Consider the following 17938-nt stretch of genomic DNA (forward strand, 5'->3'; position numbering starts at 1 on the left):
CCAACATAGCCCTGACCAGCCATCACAGCTGTTTTGCCTCCTGAGCAGTTTCCACAAGGACCAGAAAAATATCCAGCAAATATTCTTGGAGACCCTTGCTGTCTCCCAGCAGTATCACACGTCAGCAGTCCAAGGCCAGCATTCCCACTGGAAGAAGGATCGCTGTCGCCTCCATTTCATGGCCACTTGCTCAAGATCACCCAAACACACAGACCGGGGTGGAGAGAAACCCACCTCTCCCCTACACCAGCTTTGCTTCCAGCATGCACAAAGCTCTTCTATCCCATCAGATGCTCTGAGGACCAACACTTTATTGCTCCTGATAATCACAAACTGTAAAGTACATTTCCACGGTCCATTCAAGTTGTGCCTCCCTCCAGAGACTGCCAGCAAGGAGATCAATTAGAAGCAATTAGACTCATGTTTTTAGCAGAAAGATTGTCCCTTGTTATGTGTTAGTTTGGACAGAAAGAGCCAAAGCCTAATCCCAGCCCTATGGGGATTGCTTGTTACAATGCTTCTCCCACAGCTTGGTGGTTTCTGAAGGTTTCGTTGCCTTCTCCACTCCACAGTTGTTGATGGCAGTCCAAGAGCTTGGAGCATTTCTGGAGAGCTGCAGTGACTGTTGTTTTTTTGGCTGTATCTGAGTGCATGAATATTAATGTGTTTCATATTTGACTTGAGGTTTACACTATCAGAAGCTGCTATTTTTCCTTCCCTCCTCTGTGTGTTTCCCTGCCTCTGCATTGTTATTCCAGATATAGAAATATTTCTCAGCCTCCTTAAAAAAATAATATTGACACTCTGCAGGGTTCCTGCTCTTCCCTGAGCCAAGAAGCAGCGAGTTGCTACCAGCACGCTCAGAGCACACACTCCGCATTGGCCATGGACCAGAACAAGCCAGCATCACTGCATTTCACCTGGGAAATGCTGCGGAGGGGCTTTGGCATAGGGAGGATCAGGCTAACTGACCTGCAGCCCCTAAAGGACCACAGCATTGAAGCCCTCAGCCGCATCTCTGTGTTTGCCTTGGTGCAGCTCTGGGGTGAGAGGATCAGCGGTGTAGGACAGGGAACAGGACCTCTCTCAGGACACTGGTTTGAGGAATTCCTGATCATGAGTTGCTTTTTTGCCACCTCTAGCCCTCCAAGCACTTTTATTTCTTTAATTTTACATCAGTCTTGCAGCCTGTCCCTGATTTTGGCTTCTCCAGGGCAGCAGGTCCCCAGGCTCACTCTCTGCCTGCTGCAAAAATGCTTTGCCATTTCAGTCACTTTAAATAATTTTCTCCATCTCTCCCTCGGGTCTTCCAGAGACCTCAGCAGCTGTGGCTTGATGACATTTTGCCCAAAACGTGCTGAAGATGCTTTGTGCCTGCTGGGCTCTCTGTGATACATCCAGGGCAGCTGGACCAGGGGCTTCCCTGGGCCCTGATGGTGCCACATGTCCCAGCAAAGGAACACCCAGCCATGGTCATCGCATGCCACAGTCCCTGCAGGGGGGACAGGCTGCTCCTCCATTTTCATGCAGTCCAGGTTGCTCCTTCGTTTTCCCACTGCAGACACCAACAGGGACTGTTCAGCTTGTGCTCCTGCATGCAACTGTGGTGGCGTGCCAAGGGGAAGGGCAGGGATGGCTCCACTGGGCCTCTGCATAAGAAATTTGGCAGACGTCTGAGATGGACATGCAGCAGCTCACGTATTTTTCCAGTGTGTGCTGTATCTTCTTTTTCTCAGTCTGGCTGCAACCCCCACTGGGTCCCCTCCAGGGTCCATGTCCTTGCTTGGAGACTCCCAGTGCTGGTGGCTACAGTCACCCCGGGGACTTGGCAAAGAAAAGGGAAAACACAGTCAAAGCAGAGGAGCTTTGCAGGAGCGGAAATCCCCTTTTCCTACCAAGCTCCCCCAGGAAAATGTGGTAGGAGAAGAGCAAAGTGGAACACAACCAGTGTGCAAAGGCACATGAGTGCCCACCAGCCCCAGATGGCATTCACAACCTCCGCACCCAGCAGCCCACCACAGCACGGGACCCAGCTCCCAGCCCTGGGCAGAGCCAGACAATATGTTGCAGCAGCCTCCCTGGCTGGAAACTGTCAATCCATCTGTCAAGCATGAGGTCTGATGCACTCGGACATGATGGGCTCATGCGGGGTGGCCGGCAGAGCGCCTGATGCAAGGCACCAGCCCATGCCAATTAAAGTGAGGGACATGGAGCATATTGTGCCAGGGAGAGATTCGCTGCAAGATCTGAGGTGACCAAACAAATAAGCCAAACCTGAGAGATGGGTGGAAGCACAAAACAGCTTTCATGACACATGGGCTGCACAGCAGAGAAAAGCTGAGCTGGCCACAAGGAAGGTTTGGATAAACACCAAGATGGGGATATCTCACCTTTGGCTCTTCTCGGACACTGTCTCTAGACCATTTGCTGGGCTGGGACTTATCAGATACAGGTTTGCCCCGATGCTGCCACAGTCTGTGGAGGACACCAGTCACCCAAAGGCTCCTGTGGGCTTTTGTGAGTCTCCCTTGTTGGTCCCTGTGTGGATTTTATTCATTAGGGTTATTAATGGCAGTGCTGCAACACCTGAATGCCCAGCTGGGAATTTCACTGTCCAACCCTAAATCATTGCTCTCAGACCCAGGAGCATCCTGGGCTGTGTCCATTGGCAGGGTCTGCTGTCCTACAAGAATACCCCCGTCATGTACATGCACAGCTTGGGTGTTGGCATGGGTATGTCCAAAAGAGAGGGCAGCAGCTACAGGGGAAGACCCCAACAATCTGGCCTCAAAATAGAGGTGTAATGAAAGACAGGGTGGTGTGGTCCATGCAAGGGGGTTTGATTCTCCTAGAGAGCTGAGCCAAGCTCAGGGTTGCTCCATAGGTTTCCACAACTTTCCAGACAAAAGCGAATGGAGCAAAGGCATGACATACCATGGGGTCCCCTGGCTGACACAGGGGCTATTAATGAGTGCAGGTCGCTGGGAGACCCTGTAGCCCTCTCAGCTTATGGCTCTGCCTCCCACAATGTGCACTGCTGGCTACTTCACAAAAAGTTGCAAGAAATCAGTATTGAAATGATCTGTATAGGATATTTCTTCTTAATCCTACTCAGTTATAGCTGATCTGTGACCCCCAAGATGGCATCTTCTGCTCGTTCATGGCTTGGAGCAGGGAGGTAGGGCTCTTGAGTGTCCATGGGCAAGAAGAAAGATCAGGGAGAGGTGCCCAGTTTTCCCCCAGGGACCACTTATTTCATTGCATCACTCTGCTCTTAAGCTCTCCTCTAAACTGCACACCTAGGTTGTTACCCTCTCCCACATTCCTGCATCCCCCAGGACCAGCCTCTGAGACCCCCTGCGGCAGTGGGACTCCAGTCATAGTTGGGCATCCCCAGCTAAACATGCTGCCCAGGAAGCTACTGAAAAGCTACTTTTAATGTAGACCCTGATAACCCATAAGTGTAATTAAAAGTCTTCCTTCCAACATGTTTTATTTTCACTTGACAAGCATGAATTTCATTTTCCGTCACCTTTCCCATCCACCTGTCTTGGCAAGATGCTCCCCAAGCTCCCCAGAGCCTTTTTTGGTCATGACTCATCTAAATAAGTGGTAGGAGCTGCAAGGTTTGCCATCTTCCTGCTCGCCCACCTCCAGCTCATTAATCAATGAGGCACTGCGCGCCAGCAGGCAAAGCGGGATCAAAGGTGATCACTGACCTTGGTGAGCACCAAGAGTGCCAAAATCTCATTTGCAGACTCGGAGGAAGGAGTGCTGAAGCCCATTTCCATGGTAAAGCAGAGGATAGGGCATGAGACAGCAGCCCGATGCTCAACGTGCCACGGGCAGTGGAGTTGCCTTGGTTGCAAACTCAGCAGCAGAGCTACAAGCCGGGTCTATTCTCAGTGCAGTCGTGCTCATTTGCAAAAATAAAAGTACAAGAGCAGCCCCAGGCCCCTGTGAGTAGGTGTTGGAGGCAGAAACCGGGAGGGGTGGGAGCAGGACCGTGGGAAAAGGGCAGAGCCTGGAGGACACCTCCAGCCACCTCCAACAGGGACTTCTCCAGCTGCGGAGATAGAAAGATCTTCCCCAACGGGGACCCCACCACTATCCACCAGCAGCCCTGAGGGGGAGAGAAGCTGCTACAGGGACTGGGAGGATCCAGAGGAAAGCATCCTTGTAAACTACGTGTTTGTTTGCCGAGTACAGGATCCAGCATTTCAATTATGTATGACAAAATAAGGCATAATAGTTGTATTTACAAGCAGCAGTTTGTCATATGGGTCACAGATGAAATATTTAGAAGGAAAATAAGTGCCTTTTTGCCTGGATAGGATTCCTGGCCTTCCCCCTCACATGCAGGTTTGCACACGCTGTGCCAGGACCTGGGAAAAACATTAAAAACACAGAATGGGCTCCCAGTTTGTAGCTAAACTATACATAAAATATTACTTCCCATTTGTGTTTTATGGCTTGTGGTAGAGCATTCCCACATGGGACTGCAAAATGATTATGAGGATTGGCAGTGCTCGGAAGGGGGAAGTGTTTGCAGGGACCCAGAGGGGAAGGGGAGGAGAACCAGGCATTATGAAAGGTGGTCCAGAGCCCATTCATCAGCTCTGCCAGAGATCCCCAAAGGCTGGAGAGGCAGAGAGCCACAAAGGCAGGGATTAGGAAGAGGGAAGGGATCCTTTCCCCATTGCTAGCAATACCCAACTGGGGTCTGAAGGCATCGAATCCAAGCGGTGTGGTCAATGCAGCCGCCTGCAGGCAAGAGCATCCCAGGCTCTTCATCCCTCCCAGCAGGAAGGTGCTTTGCATATGGAGCTTTAAGATGCCTAAACAGTAATAAGCAGCACATTAGAGAAGATGAATCTTGTCCAGGCTGATATGATCCATCTCCCAGAGCGTGCTCCATGTGAAATTTCATTAGCTTCTGGAGGGGAGTTGCTCTGCTTATAATAATTGATAATTATCCCAAGTGATGCATGGCTTAGTGGTGTTGAATGATTGTTTCCCTCCATGCCAGAGACTTCATCATTTTCTCTAGTTTAAGACTTGCTTTTATGCTCACATCCTTTTTAAGGGAGACTTTGGGGAGAGTAATTCAGACTTTTATGGCTCCATTCAGCAGGGATTGCAGCAGTGCTCCACCCCAGCCTCTGTCACCACTGAGATCTGCTTGGCAGGGTTTTGCTAACGATCCCACAAAGAGCTGAGGAGCCCACGGAGGAGTCAAGGTCATCGATCTGCTGCAGAAGTCATTTGTCATCTTTCATTTGCCTCAGGGCCAAGCCCAGAAGCCCTCCCTAAGGGGGGGGAGAGAGGAGAGGAACGTGGAAAGGCTCACAAGGCTGTGAATCCCTCTGTGCATTGAATTCCTAATGAAATAGTAGACCCAGTCCTTGTGTCCTATCCTGACCCATCTAGAGTCACATGCTGCAAGGCAGAGCTGATGAAAGCAAGACCAGTCAGCTGGGAAATCAGGTCCATGAAGAAGAGACCAGATTTCTAGGTCAGATGTGGAAATCTGCTTCAGGAGTCCCCAAGCCCTCCATGAGGTGGCCCAGCCCCGGTTCTGCCAGCTCCCCCAAGGGCCACACAATTCATATCCGCCCCAAATGGCAACCTGGGATCAGCGACTCAAGAGCATTTGATAAAAGCAGGGAAATCATTTGCATTGTTGGGATCACCAGAGGGAGCTTCTCGGCTTCGATTTGTCTGCTGTTGTCACGGTCCTGCCGAGGCAAAGTTAAACGCATAAATTAAATCCAGCTCAGTCCCTCTTCTCCCAAGCCCCAGTGCAAATAGAATAAATCAGTTTCATTTAGAAGATCAAACCAGGCATCACTCACAGACGGGTTTAAAAATAAACTCCTTCACTGCATGCATTAAAAAAACAACAAGCAATTTATCTTCCCCATCACTCTACAGTTCGTTTATTGTGAGCCGGGCTGGCAGTTATGAAGAGCAGCACTGCTCTCCCAGCGCCTTGGCCATGCAAAACCTCTTCTGCCACGGTGGCCAAGGTTCAGGAACAGGCAGCCGCATCTCCCTGGCAGGCAGACCTCCTCCTCGCCCACTCCACCTGGGCGTTGGTGGTTTTTTGGAGGGGATGTGCATTTGTGCAACCAGAGTGCTGCAAAGCCCAATTCTGATCTAGGGAGAGATGAAGCTCCCCCAGATGTTGCTCAGCAGAGGAAATGGCCGCCTCTGCTCCCCCGTGGGGTGGGACCTGGGGAAAGGGCTGGGAGCAGGGTGGTCCCAGTGGGATGAGGAGCACATGGCACAGTGCAGATGGGCTGTTTGTGAAGGACCCTGGGGGTGAAGAGATGGTGTTTTCCAAACTTGCAACACTTCACACCCACCCTCAGCCCCTCCAGTCCTGAAATCACCATGAAACCCCCTATAACATGAATGAGTGACATCCCACCCCCTCTCAAAGTCAGCCCCGCTATTTATTGCTCCTTGTGGGAAGGGAGGACTCAACCCTGAGGTGAAAGCCCAGATCCCCAAAACTTGGGGAGCTCATCCCCTCTGTAAGCAGGAGAAGGATGGGTCCAAAAGCCTCCAAAGACCTGGGCGACAGCAACCTCGCCAAATCATGAACCACCTCCTGACCCTGCCGCACCCCACATCCAGGGTCAAGGAGCCCCCCTACGGCAGCAAGGACAGGAGTCAGAGACACAAACTGAGCAAAACCCTGTGAATCCACAGGGGAGCAAGTCTAGGACAACACCTGGATGTGTCTGGCTGTGAACCCATCCCCATGCCTTGGCCACCACATCAGTGGCAGGCGGGGACCCAAGCGCAGGGCACTCCGCGGAGGTCGGCTCCGTGCAAAGCGGGAACTTCTGATTTGTTTTTAATGACATTGTTTACTGCCAGCAAAATCTCCCGGAGCCAAAACTTGTCTTTCCTAATAATAAACAAGCAAATAACAATGAGAGGGAGAAGGAAGCACATTTTTAAGCCATCAGGGTTTGATTTGATTGATCCTGGTAATAAACCCCAGCAAAAAGGAGTTGTTAAGCTGGAATGGAGGTTGTAGATCTCCATCAATAATTTAAGTAGGGAAACAGGAATGACAGCACTGCATTTGAGCATGCAAAAGCCCCACCAGACTCAATACCGAGACAAGACACAGAAAGGCCAAAGTAAAGGTTTCCTTGGTGCTGGGGAGCCTAGAAGCTGGGAAGATACTCGGGGGTCACAGCGCCAGATGCCACCACATCCCAATCCCAATTAAGAGGATGGGGCAGGTCCAGAGGCCAAAGGCTTTTTCTGCACAAAAGGCACCTGAAACCATCCTGGCAGTATCTGGTCATCCTGCTCTTCCAACATTTCCTATTTTCTTTTCCCCTTTTCCCTCCAGACCCAGGGATCAAAGATCTTCCTCCCACCAGCCCCATCCTTCGCTTGTGCATCACCCAGCCCACGCACGACTGAGATGACAGAGGAGGGACTGCAAAGCAAACACTGGTGCAAGATCTCCAGGCATGGCACCAAGGCTGCACCCACCATCCTCAGAGCCTTCCTTGTGTGTGCAGGAGGAAGAAGGCACGCGGGGAGGGGGAAGCCTGGCCTTGCTCTCACCTGTTCGCCTTTCTGCAAGGGATCCTTCATGCAAACAGCACTTTATAAACAGGGGATGCGGGAGGCAGAGCTGCTCTTTACAAACCGCAGGGAAAGAGGCAAGATGAAAGCTTAATCCTTTAAAGGCTGCCTGGGTAACAGGGAAGCCGATAGACTGTGCTGGGAACACTCCATCAGGCTGGTTCTTATTTAAAATAGAAAATGGAAGGCGCTTCTGCTACTGTAGGATTTAAAGGCAATAAGGCGTGACTAATACCCCCTTGCTGAGCTCAAGCAACAGCACTTCACCAGCCATGCAGAGTGGCAATGCTGTAAGTGGCTCTCTAATTTTTTCCCCAACCCCAAGAAAGTGATGTTTCATCCACTTGGAGAAGAGATGCTCCTAGCCTTGCGTTGCTGGTGAGCGAGGCTCACAGCCTGAGCTGTGACCAAGACAAACCCCCACCTTCCTGCTCCCCTACACCCAGGCAAGCAGCTCACTGCCTCCAGACCTTTCCAGCTTGTGTTGGCCCATCTCCATTTCCCCCTGAAAGCACCAGCCTGCTCGAGGGCTAGCTGCTGCAAAGCACGCATGAACTTGCTGTGGGACATCCTCCACAGAGCCCTTAGGAGGAGCTCCTGGGGCTGGTGCAGTCCATCTAGATGTGGCCACCCTAGAGCATGTCGTAGCACCTTTGAGGTGGGTTTTGGCATGGCAGGACCATGGGATGATAGAGAACATGGGCTACCAGCCTGTCCTCTGCTCAAGTGAGCTGTTTGTAGAAGCAGGGAGTCACAAAGGGCCTGCCTGTCCGTCAGGGCACGGTCCAGGCCATGCACACAGGTCCCTGCATGGCCAAGGACATGCTGGGCACAATGGGCAGAGCATGGGCTGCCCAAGCCTTTTCTCTTGTCTCCCTGTCCCTCTGTAAGACTGCAGCCACGGGTACCCGGCTCCTCAAGCTGCTGCAGGGCTAACCCCTCTGGGAAGTTTTATAAACTGTTTTAAAGCATCCAACATCCTCTGAGATCCAGCAAGGCTCCATCCTCGCTGAGAGAGCTGACAGCAAGCAACACTTGCATCAGTGAGAAAGGGAGATAAGAAGAAAAGGAAAAGTGTCCTGCATTGACTGCTGCCTCCATTAAAGCACCACAGGCCTTGAGCAAGCATCCTTGGTCGTGGGATCATGCAATTCATGTGTCTCCCTGCAGCCGTGGGGAAATACATGCTGTGAGACATGCTCAGCATGCTCAGACAGCCCCGTGTCTGCCTCACCTGCTCCCACAGCCACCTAGCCAGAGGGATGGTTTGAAAATCAGTGTCACTGTAAAACATGCTGATGTCTTCAAGCCATCAAGCTAATCAAATGTACGATGTGGCAGCCCTTGCTTGATGGATTTCCACCGCCTTCCACTTCCAGGCAAATTGCCTGGGAAAAAAAAAAAAAAAAAAAAAGATATTTCCCCAACTGATTCTTTACTTGGAGTCAGCCAGTGCTGATGGTCAGGTGTCCACAAGCACTTTGCTGCAGATGTCCAACATGCCAAGATCCCTGGGAGAGGTTTCCAAAAGCCAGGCTGATACCCAGGGCTGAGTTCCCAGGTGCAGAGAGCAGAGGATACATTTACTGAAAGGCACCTTGAAGTTTTGGGAATTTGCTGGTTATTCAGAGGGTGCGTTGTCACTTTGTGGTGTACACAGGCTCACACATAGTCTCTCCTGCTGTCCATCCTTGCTCACCTCCATCACCCATTTGTGTCGGTGCACCAGACCGGTGAGGGGTGAGCTCCCATGTCAGGGTATGCCGCTGTCTAGGGCCCAGGCCAGAGCTCAAATTTTTGCAAGCAGCTTGGAAGAGGGGTTGAATGAGTGTGAGAAATAACCCCCCAGATCCTCCCTGGTGTGCGCCTACCTTGAGCAGCCTCCTTATGTCCCACTGTCCTGGTTTCGGCTGGGATAGAGTTAATTTTCTTCCTAGCAGCAGGCACAGTGCTGTGTTTTGGATTTAGTAGGAGAAGAATGTTGATAACATGCTGATGTTTTTAGTTGTTGCTGAGTACTGCTTATGCTAGTCAAGGACTTTTTCAGCTTCCCATGCTCTGCCAGGGGCACAAGAAACTGGGAGGGGGCACAGCCAGAATAGTTGATCCAAACTGACCAAAGGGCCATTCCATACCATATGACGTCATGCTCAGTATATAAACTGGGGGGGGGTGGCCGGGGAGCAGCGACCGCTGCTCGGGAACTGTCTGGGTATCGGTCGGCGGGTGGTGAGCAATTGCATTGTGCATCACTTGCTTCGTGTATCATTATTATTATTATCATTATTATACTGTTACTATTAGCATTACTATTTTACTTTATTTCAATTATTAAACTGTTCTTATCTCAACCCAGGAGTGTTTCTCACTCTTACTCCTCCGATTCTCTCCCCCATCCCATCGGGGTAGGGGGAGTGAGCGAGCGGCTGCGTGGTGCTTAGTTGCTGGCTGGGGCTAAACCACGACACCCACCTGGGAGACAAGGACCAGGAATCTCCTCTCCTCCTGCCAGGGGCATGAAGGAAGCTGGGAGCACCCTGTCTGACCAGGAAAGCAGAGATCTGCTTGGACTCATCTACCAGAGAGCAGTGAACACCCCCAGACCCCATCTTACATGCCTGCCCCATCAATGACACAGCCAACCTGCACGGTTTCCCGCCCCTAGTGATCAAACTTCACCCTCTAGTTGTAAGAGCCCCAGACCCCATGCACTGTGCCCAGCACAGGAAGCCTTGGTCTCTCCTCTTCATCCACAAGTGCCCTGAAGATTTCTGGCAAGCGGCCCAGGGCTTTCTCCATCCCTACAAATGATTAGCTGCTCTTCATTTGCAAGCAATGTAGGTTGTGGGAACATCCCCTCCGCACACCTATCACGTTAGGAACCAGGGTGAACATGGGAAAGAAGTTAAAGGAGAAGTTTGTACTGTCTGCAACCACCCAGCCAGGATTTGGGCACTGCCAGCAGGAGCAACATTGGCTGCAGCTGGGCGCCGCAGGGAGAATCAAGAGACCTTGTCCTCGACCAGGGCTTTTTGGCCCCATGTGGCTGCAAGCTGGAGGCCTCCAGGGACATTCTGTTCCCTGCCAGCTCTGCAAGAACTACTCATTTAATTGCATTACCAATCCCTGGACTTGGGGAGAAGCACACAGTGTCAAACCTCCCCTTCCTCCCAGCACAGAGCGAGCTTGGGTGTTGCACAAAGCCCTGGGATGGCAAGCACCAAGACAAGGGATGGTGTGCAGGGACATCTGTGTTGCTACTCTGGAGCTGTAGTGGGAGCCCAGCCCACGGAAATCTGAAATTCAGAGCCACTCTGCTTTCCAGGAACAGCTGCATCTCTGTCACCAGCATGAATTATAGCTAATGATAAGTTATGCTTATTAAGTATGTCAATAATTTACCCTCTTACAGACAGGAAGGACGTGTTTTATCTCTGGCTCGGAGGCTGCTGCAAGTCCAATAAACCAGAGCGTAAGCCAGCCAAAAGCAGCGCGATCCTTGAGATGGGCTGCGGAGCAAAACGTCCCACTGGTGCAAAGTGAGCTCCCCTGAAGAGACACAGAAAATCCTCTCTGCCCCAGCCTGGCCCCCAGGCCCCCATCTCCCTGGGGACCCACCAGTCCCTGTGCGACACCATTCCCCAAGAGCGCTCAGGGTGAAATGGGCAGGTTGGGCATGCAGAGACACCCGTCCTCAGCACCAGAAAGATGCAGCATGTGGCTTTGAAAATACATTTGCCGGGTGGTTATGGGTCACACACTGGCCCCCCACGTCCTAAGCACATTTTGCATGAGCCTTGCCATGGGCAGCATGGCCTTGCATAGCTGCTGGAGGGACGGGAAACGCACCATCACCAAGGTCTCAAGGGACCACGACCACAAATAAGAGGTGCCAGAGGAGGGGACATGCCCAGTGTGCAACCACACCCCAAAGCCCAGCTTGGGAAGGCCCCGGTTAATGAGCCTGATGCAAGTCAGTGGGGGGAGAGTCATGGCCAGGTCTCTCCCAGGCTCTCTTTTATCCACTTCCCTCATCGACAAGCTTTTCTCTTCTTTGATTGCAGGGTGTTGGCTGGAAATTTGCCACTGCCAATTTTTTCAATCAAAAAACGGAGGGTTTGATTACATGCAAATATCTGCCCAAAACATCTGCTTTTCTCCGACACATTCGATCGCTCGCTCTGAGAAAAACATTCCCATTTCCCCTTCTGCTGCTCCGGGTAGAAAATGCCCTTCCCTTTCGTTTTGTTGAAGGATTCAGTCTAAAATGGCAGCTCTGCCCTCGTCCATATTTCCCTCTGTCTCTTCAAGGTCCAGAAGGGTTTTTCTTCTGACACACATATCCACAAACACTTCTCACATCTTTCTGGACACAAAAATATGTTTTCTACTAACTCAAGACCAAAGGGATGGACTTGAAGGTAAATAAAAAGAACTGTTTCTTCCCCACTTTCTTGTCTTTTAAAATACATTCCTCCAAGAAAGGCTTCACGGCTTTTTACAGAGATGCTTGCTGACAGCAGCTATCTCTTTCTCCAGCCCTGCTCCATCCTGTAGCTGCAAGTTTTTGAACTATTTTGCTTTGTTTTTCTTGCATCAAACTTTTGATTTAAAAATAAAAGAAACTTCCCTGTCTTAAAACTTTGGTTTTATACTTTCCTGCACTCAGTTGATTTTTTCCAAAGCCAGAGAAGCCCTTTCTCACACGCAACCTCCAGATTTTCAAGTTCTCCACCCAGATACGTCACTGTGGCCCCATTGCTGGGGGAAGCCAGCTGCCCACCCCACACCTCCTGTGGCCTCCATACCCAGCAGTTTTCAAATGCTGCCTGAATTAGGAGCTGTCTGGATGCAGTTAAAAGCAGGCAGCTCCCATTTCTCCTGTGGGCTGGGATAGCCCCAACAAAGCTGATTTAGAGACCTCAGGTTGCACAGCTGTTCCTCACTGCCTTGTGGGTCAATAAGAACAAGCTACTCACAGCACCATTGCAGGTCATTAAGACAGGATTGATCCTCCCAGGCTTTATGCTTTTTAAATTAAATGCTTTTAAAGGTTTATTGAAGTCTCGGAGGATCCAACTACATTTCAGAAAGAATCGTGTTCTGCTGTAGTGAAAAATCTGTGGCTAATACAGTTTATGTGCAAACAGGGTTTGCCAGTCCTCTGGGTCAGAGAGGTGTGCAGAAATCAGAGCTGAGGAGCATCCTTTACTCCAGGGATTGCTCCAGCCAAGCAACATAGGGTAGGGAATGAGCTTTGCAAGGCCCTGGAGCTCCCAGCCCAAGCATGGCCCCAAGACTCACCTCCTGGCTGGACTGCCTTCAGCATCACTGCCGCAGTACACACCCGAGCTGCTGTGGAGGTTTTCTTGGCAAGCAGGGACGGCATGAGACCTGGCAGATAATAAAGGGTGGAACATAATTGATTTTACAAGGAAAACAGAGTTTTCAGAACATCCACTCAACAACAAAGAGATGCAAGGGTAGTAATTGGGAGGAAGGTACAGTCACGAATCACAGTGTTATTAAATCACAAGCAAACACATTCCCAGCGCTCAAACACAGCCCATATGCTCAGCTCCAAAACCAGCTAGATCTGCATTCATTTCCAAACACCAAAACCACAGTGTTTTATTTACTAGGGACAGCTGGGTGAAGCTACTCAGAAAAGCTCCATAACGGGGAAATTTCAGTGCTTTGAATGCACAGACCTGTTGGAGATCAGTGTAAATACTCGTCCTGGCCTCCAAGGGGAAATGTGGTCTGGAAACAATTCTGTTACTACTACTATTAGTATTATTATTGGAGTGTCTGGATGCCCCAGGCGCTGTAAAACGCATCAGGAATGAAAGCTGGTGCATCAGATAATCTGCCTTTTAGCTGATAAGAGAAACAGGAGAGAGGGAGACATCACAGTTTGCAGGGCAGGAGAGCAACCTCTCCAAGACCTGCTGATGGACCTCGAGAAAGCAAGCAGCTCTTGGGCACAGAATCCATTCACAACGCCCTTCCTGGCCACAGCAGGATTGCACCGAGAAATGAGGCAACTTACCTCCACAGGAATAAAATGTCTCCAAAACAGCTCCAATCACTGTATAACTCCATGTGCTTATTTTGAATGCTGAGTGTGGCTTGGGTCTCCCATTTTGGAGTACAGCAGGATCGGAAAAAGTTCAGCACACGATAATGGGGGCAAGTAAAGGCTTGGCACAGCTTCTGGATGAGGAGCGGTTGAGTAGACAAAGTCAGTCCAAAATGAAAAGATTACCAAAAGAAGATATGGTACCTCAAACCCCAAATGGCATAGAAAAAGGGAACAGAAAATAATTGTTCACAGTCTGTTCCAAGGCAAAAATGTGGGAAACAAGGGAACTGGCAAAAGCCAGGCTTGCTGCAGACAACAAGGTAGTTTTCATACCATGCCTGCAGTGCCCGTTGCTGCAAGATCTACAACTTCGAGAAGTGATGAAAGAATTCAAGACAAAAAAACATTTTTAAAAATAAGTCGCATGCAAAGCAAACAGGTCTGTACTGGAAAGCACCTGCACTACAAACTGGTGGGGCTAGGAAGGCATTTTGGGAGAGCATCACAGATTTCTCTCCAATTCTTAGAAGCTTCCCAAAAAGTTGGGAAGATGCCCACGCTGGTCCAGATGTCCGTTTGGACTGAGCAGGTCAGGCTGTCCCTAGGTGACGTCCCAGCCCCTCGCCCCATCCACTTTCTCACATACCTTCTTGCAGCACTTCTCAGGTAACAGCACATCCTACCTGCCAAGGAACTGCTCCAGGTCATTCACTGCCTTTTGTTTCCTTAAGCAGCTGAGATTAAAGGCGGCAGCTCTTTAAATGTGACTTTTGGGTTAAAAGCAAATGGTGGAGCATCATAGAGCAGATGCTCCTCAGTGCTGGGGAAAGAGAGAGGATTTTGGGGTCCCAGAGGTCTGCACAGCACCCAACCATGACCACAAAGGTGGCACCCTCCAGGGTGCGGAGCCTCAAGGGTATTTGTGGATCCTGGTCACAGGTAAGTTATCGAGGAGGACGCTTGAGTGGATCCAGAGTCCTAGACCTCAGCCCCAAATTTGTTTCAGCTTCTCTCCAACCTGAATAAGAGAAGGACTGGTGTCTCTGCACCACTCAAGGGCGCGAGATGAAGCATGCAGAGAGCAGGGGCTGTGGAATTAGCATGGATACACTGGGATGTGAATGTGCAAAATGGTGATTTAGCTCTAAACTCATTAAGTTTTCTTATTGAACAGAGGCGACAATGGTTATTACCTGCACAAGATCATAGCAGAAGAGCAGTCGTAAAGCTTGAAATAGATAAAATCCCGAGTCATTATATTAGAAAATTATCTGTTTGGGTCTGTTTCCTATTGACAGTATTAAGCCTATTCTCATTAATATTTCACTCTTCAGGGAAATTAAACTTTAATGAAAGTATGGCACTTACAATGCCAGCCTGACAATTCAAAGGGGAAAAAAAAACCAGCAAGGCCACTGCTGTCTGAATTATCCCTTGCAAATAAGTCATCTAGGAAGCAGAGTTCTTATTTATCTGAAAATTACTCACAAGCCCAGACCCAGCTTCTGGGAAGAGACAGGTTATCTATGAGTATTTGCTGAGTATTTACTACACCAGGCTTTGTGTGCCATGGTGTCGTGGCCTCGGATAGGACAATATGGGGCAATACATGGTGGCTGTGGTCCCCTCAGGGTTATCTCCCACTAAGCCATGCTGTCCTGGGTCCATTTGGGCAGAATTTGCTTCAGCTCTGCACCTTGCTCCCTGTATGTTTCACCTCTTAAGTTTCCTACCCAAAATACAGCGAGGGTGGACAGCAGACATCCATGACACCCCACCACTGCATCGGGCAGCACATGCTGGGATGGAGCAGGTCCAGGAGCAAACAAGTAAGCTCTGAGCCAAATCTACTGCTGTCTGCGTGACAGTGATGTATGGTGCAACACATCATGTATGAAGGCTCATTTGGAGTCTGAATTAATCTTGTGTGGTCCCAGCTGCCTCGGTCCCAGCTTTCCCCATTACCTCCAGAGCCCAGCACTTCGGAAACCCAGTTACTGCTCAGCATTAAAAGAATATTTTTCTCTGTCGCCACTTGACATTTCATTTTTGCTAAGACAAAGTAACTATCACTGTAACTTAGGGGGGAGCTGCCACTGCGAAATGGCAATGCTCTTCTCTCTCTTCCAGACTGTGTTTGCTGGCACTGTGGCTGCTGATGAGAGAAAATTAATTAACTTCTTGGAATGCTCTCTGGGCACGCAACAGCATCAGTGAGAGAAACCTTCTTGTAAAGAGAGCATGTGGTGAGCCCAGCATTGCCAGTTTTCCTCTCCTCCCAGCATCCCTTTCCCAGCAGCAATGACTTCCAAGCAAGCTGACCCACTGCCCACGGAAGCTAGAGGAGGACTTCTTTTCCCCTTTACCATCACACTTTTCAGTTCCAGGTCCCTGGGTGACTGGCTTTGCCAGAGTGAGCCCAGCAGCAAGCCTTTGCTGTGCTAAAATGAAGGGAGCATCATGACTGCTTGAACACAGCTTTGCTCTGGGTCATGCAAGGCTCTGGTAGCACCAAGAGGCCTCCACTTCCAGCACCACATTGCCCCACGCTGCAGCTCTCCCAAAGCCAGAAAATACTCACAGCCATCAACAGACAACCCACGTGCTCCTTCACTTCTCAGCCAGCATTTGCTCCAGCCATCAGCGAGCACAACGCAGCTCCTGCAGGCACCCATCCTGCCATTGGGAAGTGCTTGCATCCCTCCATCCATCCAAGGGGACCTGTAGCAGCTCAGCTCCTCGGTTAAGTACCATCGTTATGTGCCTTCATTTAATCCAGGATTTAACCTGCATGTATCTCTGCTCCCTGGAGTTGAAGGCAGGCACGTATATTAATGCATTTCCACTGCGCCAAGTCCAGCTGTAGACTCCCTGGCACAGGGAGCTGCTCCCAGCACCGAGAACAGACAGGTCTCTATCTGGGGGCTACCGAGGTGCCAGCAGCCCAGTGTCACTCACCCACACCCGGGGCTGATGTCCTTCTTGTGAACCCTGGGGCTGCACTGAGGTCCCTGTGCATGGTAGAGGCACCCGGAGCCCCTGCACCACGCAGGTCTCCCATGGACTTGGATGGAGGAGATGGAGACAGCATGGTGGGCAAAGCATGGCCCTGCGGTCCCCTGGCTTCAGGTACCCATCAGTTCCCCCAGCGATGTCTGCTGAAGCCCAGGGACTTCAAGGGAAAGGCTTTTCTGTCTGAAAACTTTATAGAAAAGATCATTTCTTTGAAATCAAGCTTTTTGCAAGAGCACAGAAATCTCAGTTCAGGAAAAAGACCTGGGAGCTGATGTTGAGCTGCACGTCAGAGCCAGAGAAGAAGCTCCCCAAAAGCTGCCAGCCCTGTTGTTACAGCCCACAGCTGGAAAGGAAACGTCCAAAATCCTCTTCTAGTGATTTTTTGTTTTTATAAGGATCAAGCATGAAGAGACACTGCCAACTGAGTAAGCATGGAGTTGTCACCAGTGCCCAAGGGTGAGATTTCACCCAGAGGATACCAACAAGCTCCACATCCCCACACTATTTCTCTCCCTTATGACAAAAGTCTAAAATAAATAAAACCTTGGGAAAAAATCCCCATTTTCTCCAATGTGGAGCAGCACATTTTATGAGTGGCCAGAAGTCTGGCTTTTCCAGTCCTCCGTGCTCATCATCAATTAGCAATTACACCATTAAAGCTTTATTTAAAGTTTGGCTTGCTTTTAAAACCAGCCAGAGTGCATTTTCTCTTCTCTTATTTTGATTAGTAAATAAATACCCCAGGCCCAGGAGCTGTTAGCAATGACATTTGGAATAATCCTGAGCGATTTACCTGTCAAGAGCCGCACAGCTTGTTTGGACACGCTGGGGCTTGGCCATCAGCGTTGTGGCATGGATGGGGCTGTTTGCTTTCTGAAGACATTTTTAGCTGAGTAAATGGATGGTGGCTGCCTCGCACCATGCAATTTGAAATCATTAACTGCAGATGTACACACTGCTATCAGGCTGATAGAGGATCACAAGGCAGCATCCTGGGTCAATGGAAAATTGGGGAAAAGTTGGCCAAATTGCAAAAATTGTGTTCCATTTCTAGAGGAAAATCAGGGGAAAATTCTCCCCATTTGTCTGTAATAACAAGGATTGTGCACTGCGCCAGCTATTTCGCAGCTCCTGGGACTTACCTCGGAGGAAACTTGAAGCACTCTCCTGCTTCCCATCCTCACTTACTCTTTTTCTGCCTCAGCTCTACATCCTTTCTTG

Source organism: Pelecanus crispus, chromosome 18 (assembly GCF_030463565.1).
Source record: "Pelecanus crispus isolate bPelCri1 chromosome 18, bPelCri1.pri, whole genome shotgun sequence".
NCBI classification, from domain to species: Eukaryota; Metazoa; Chordata; class Aves; order Pelecaniformes; family Pelecanidae; genus Pelecanus; species Pelecanus crispus.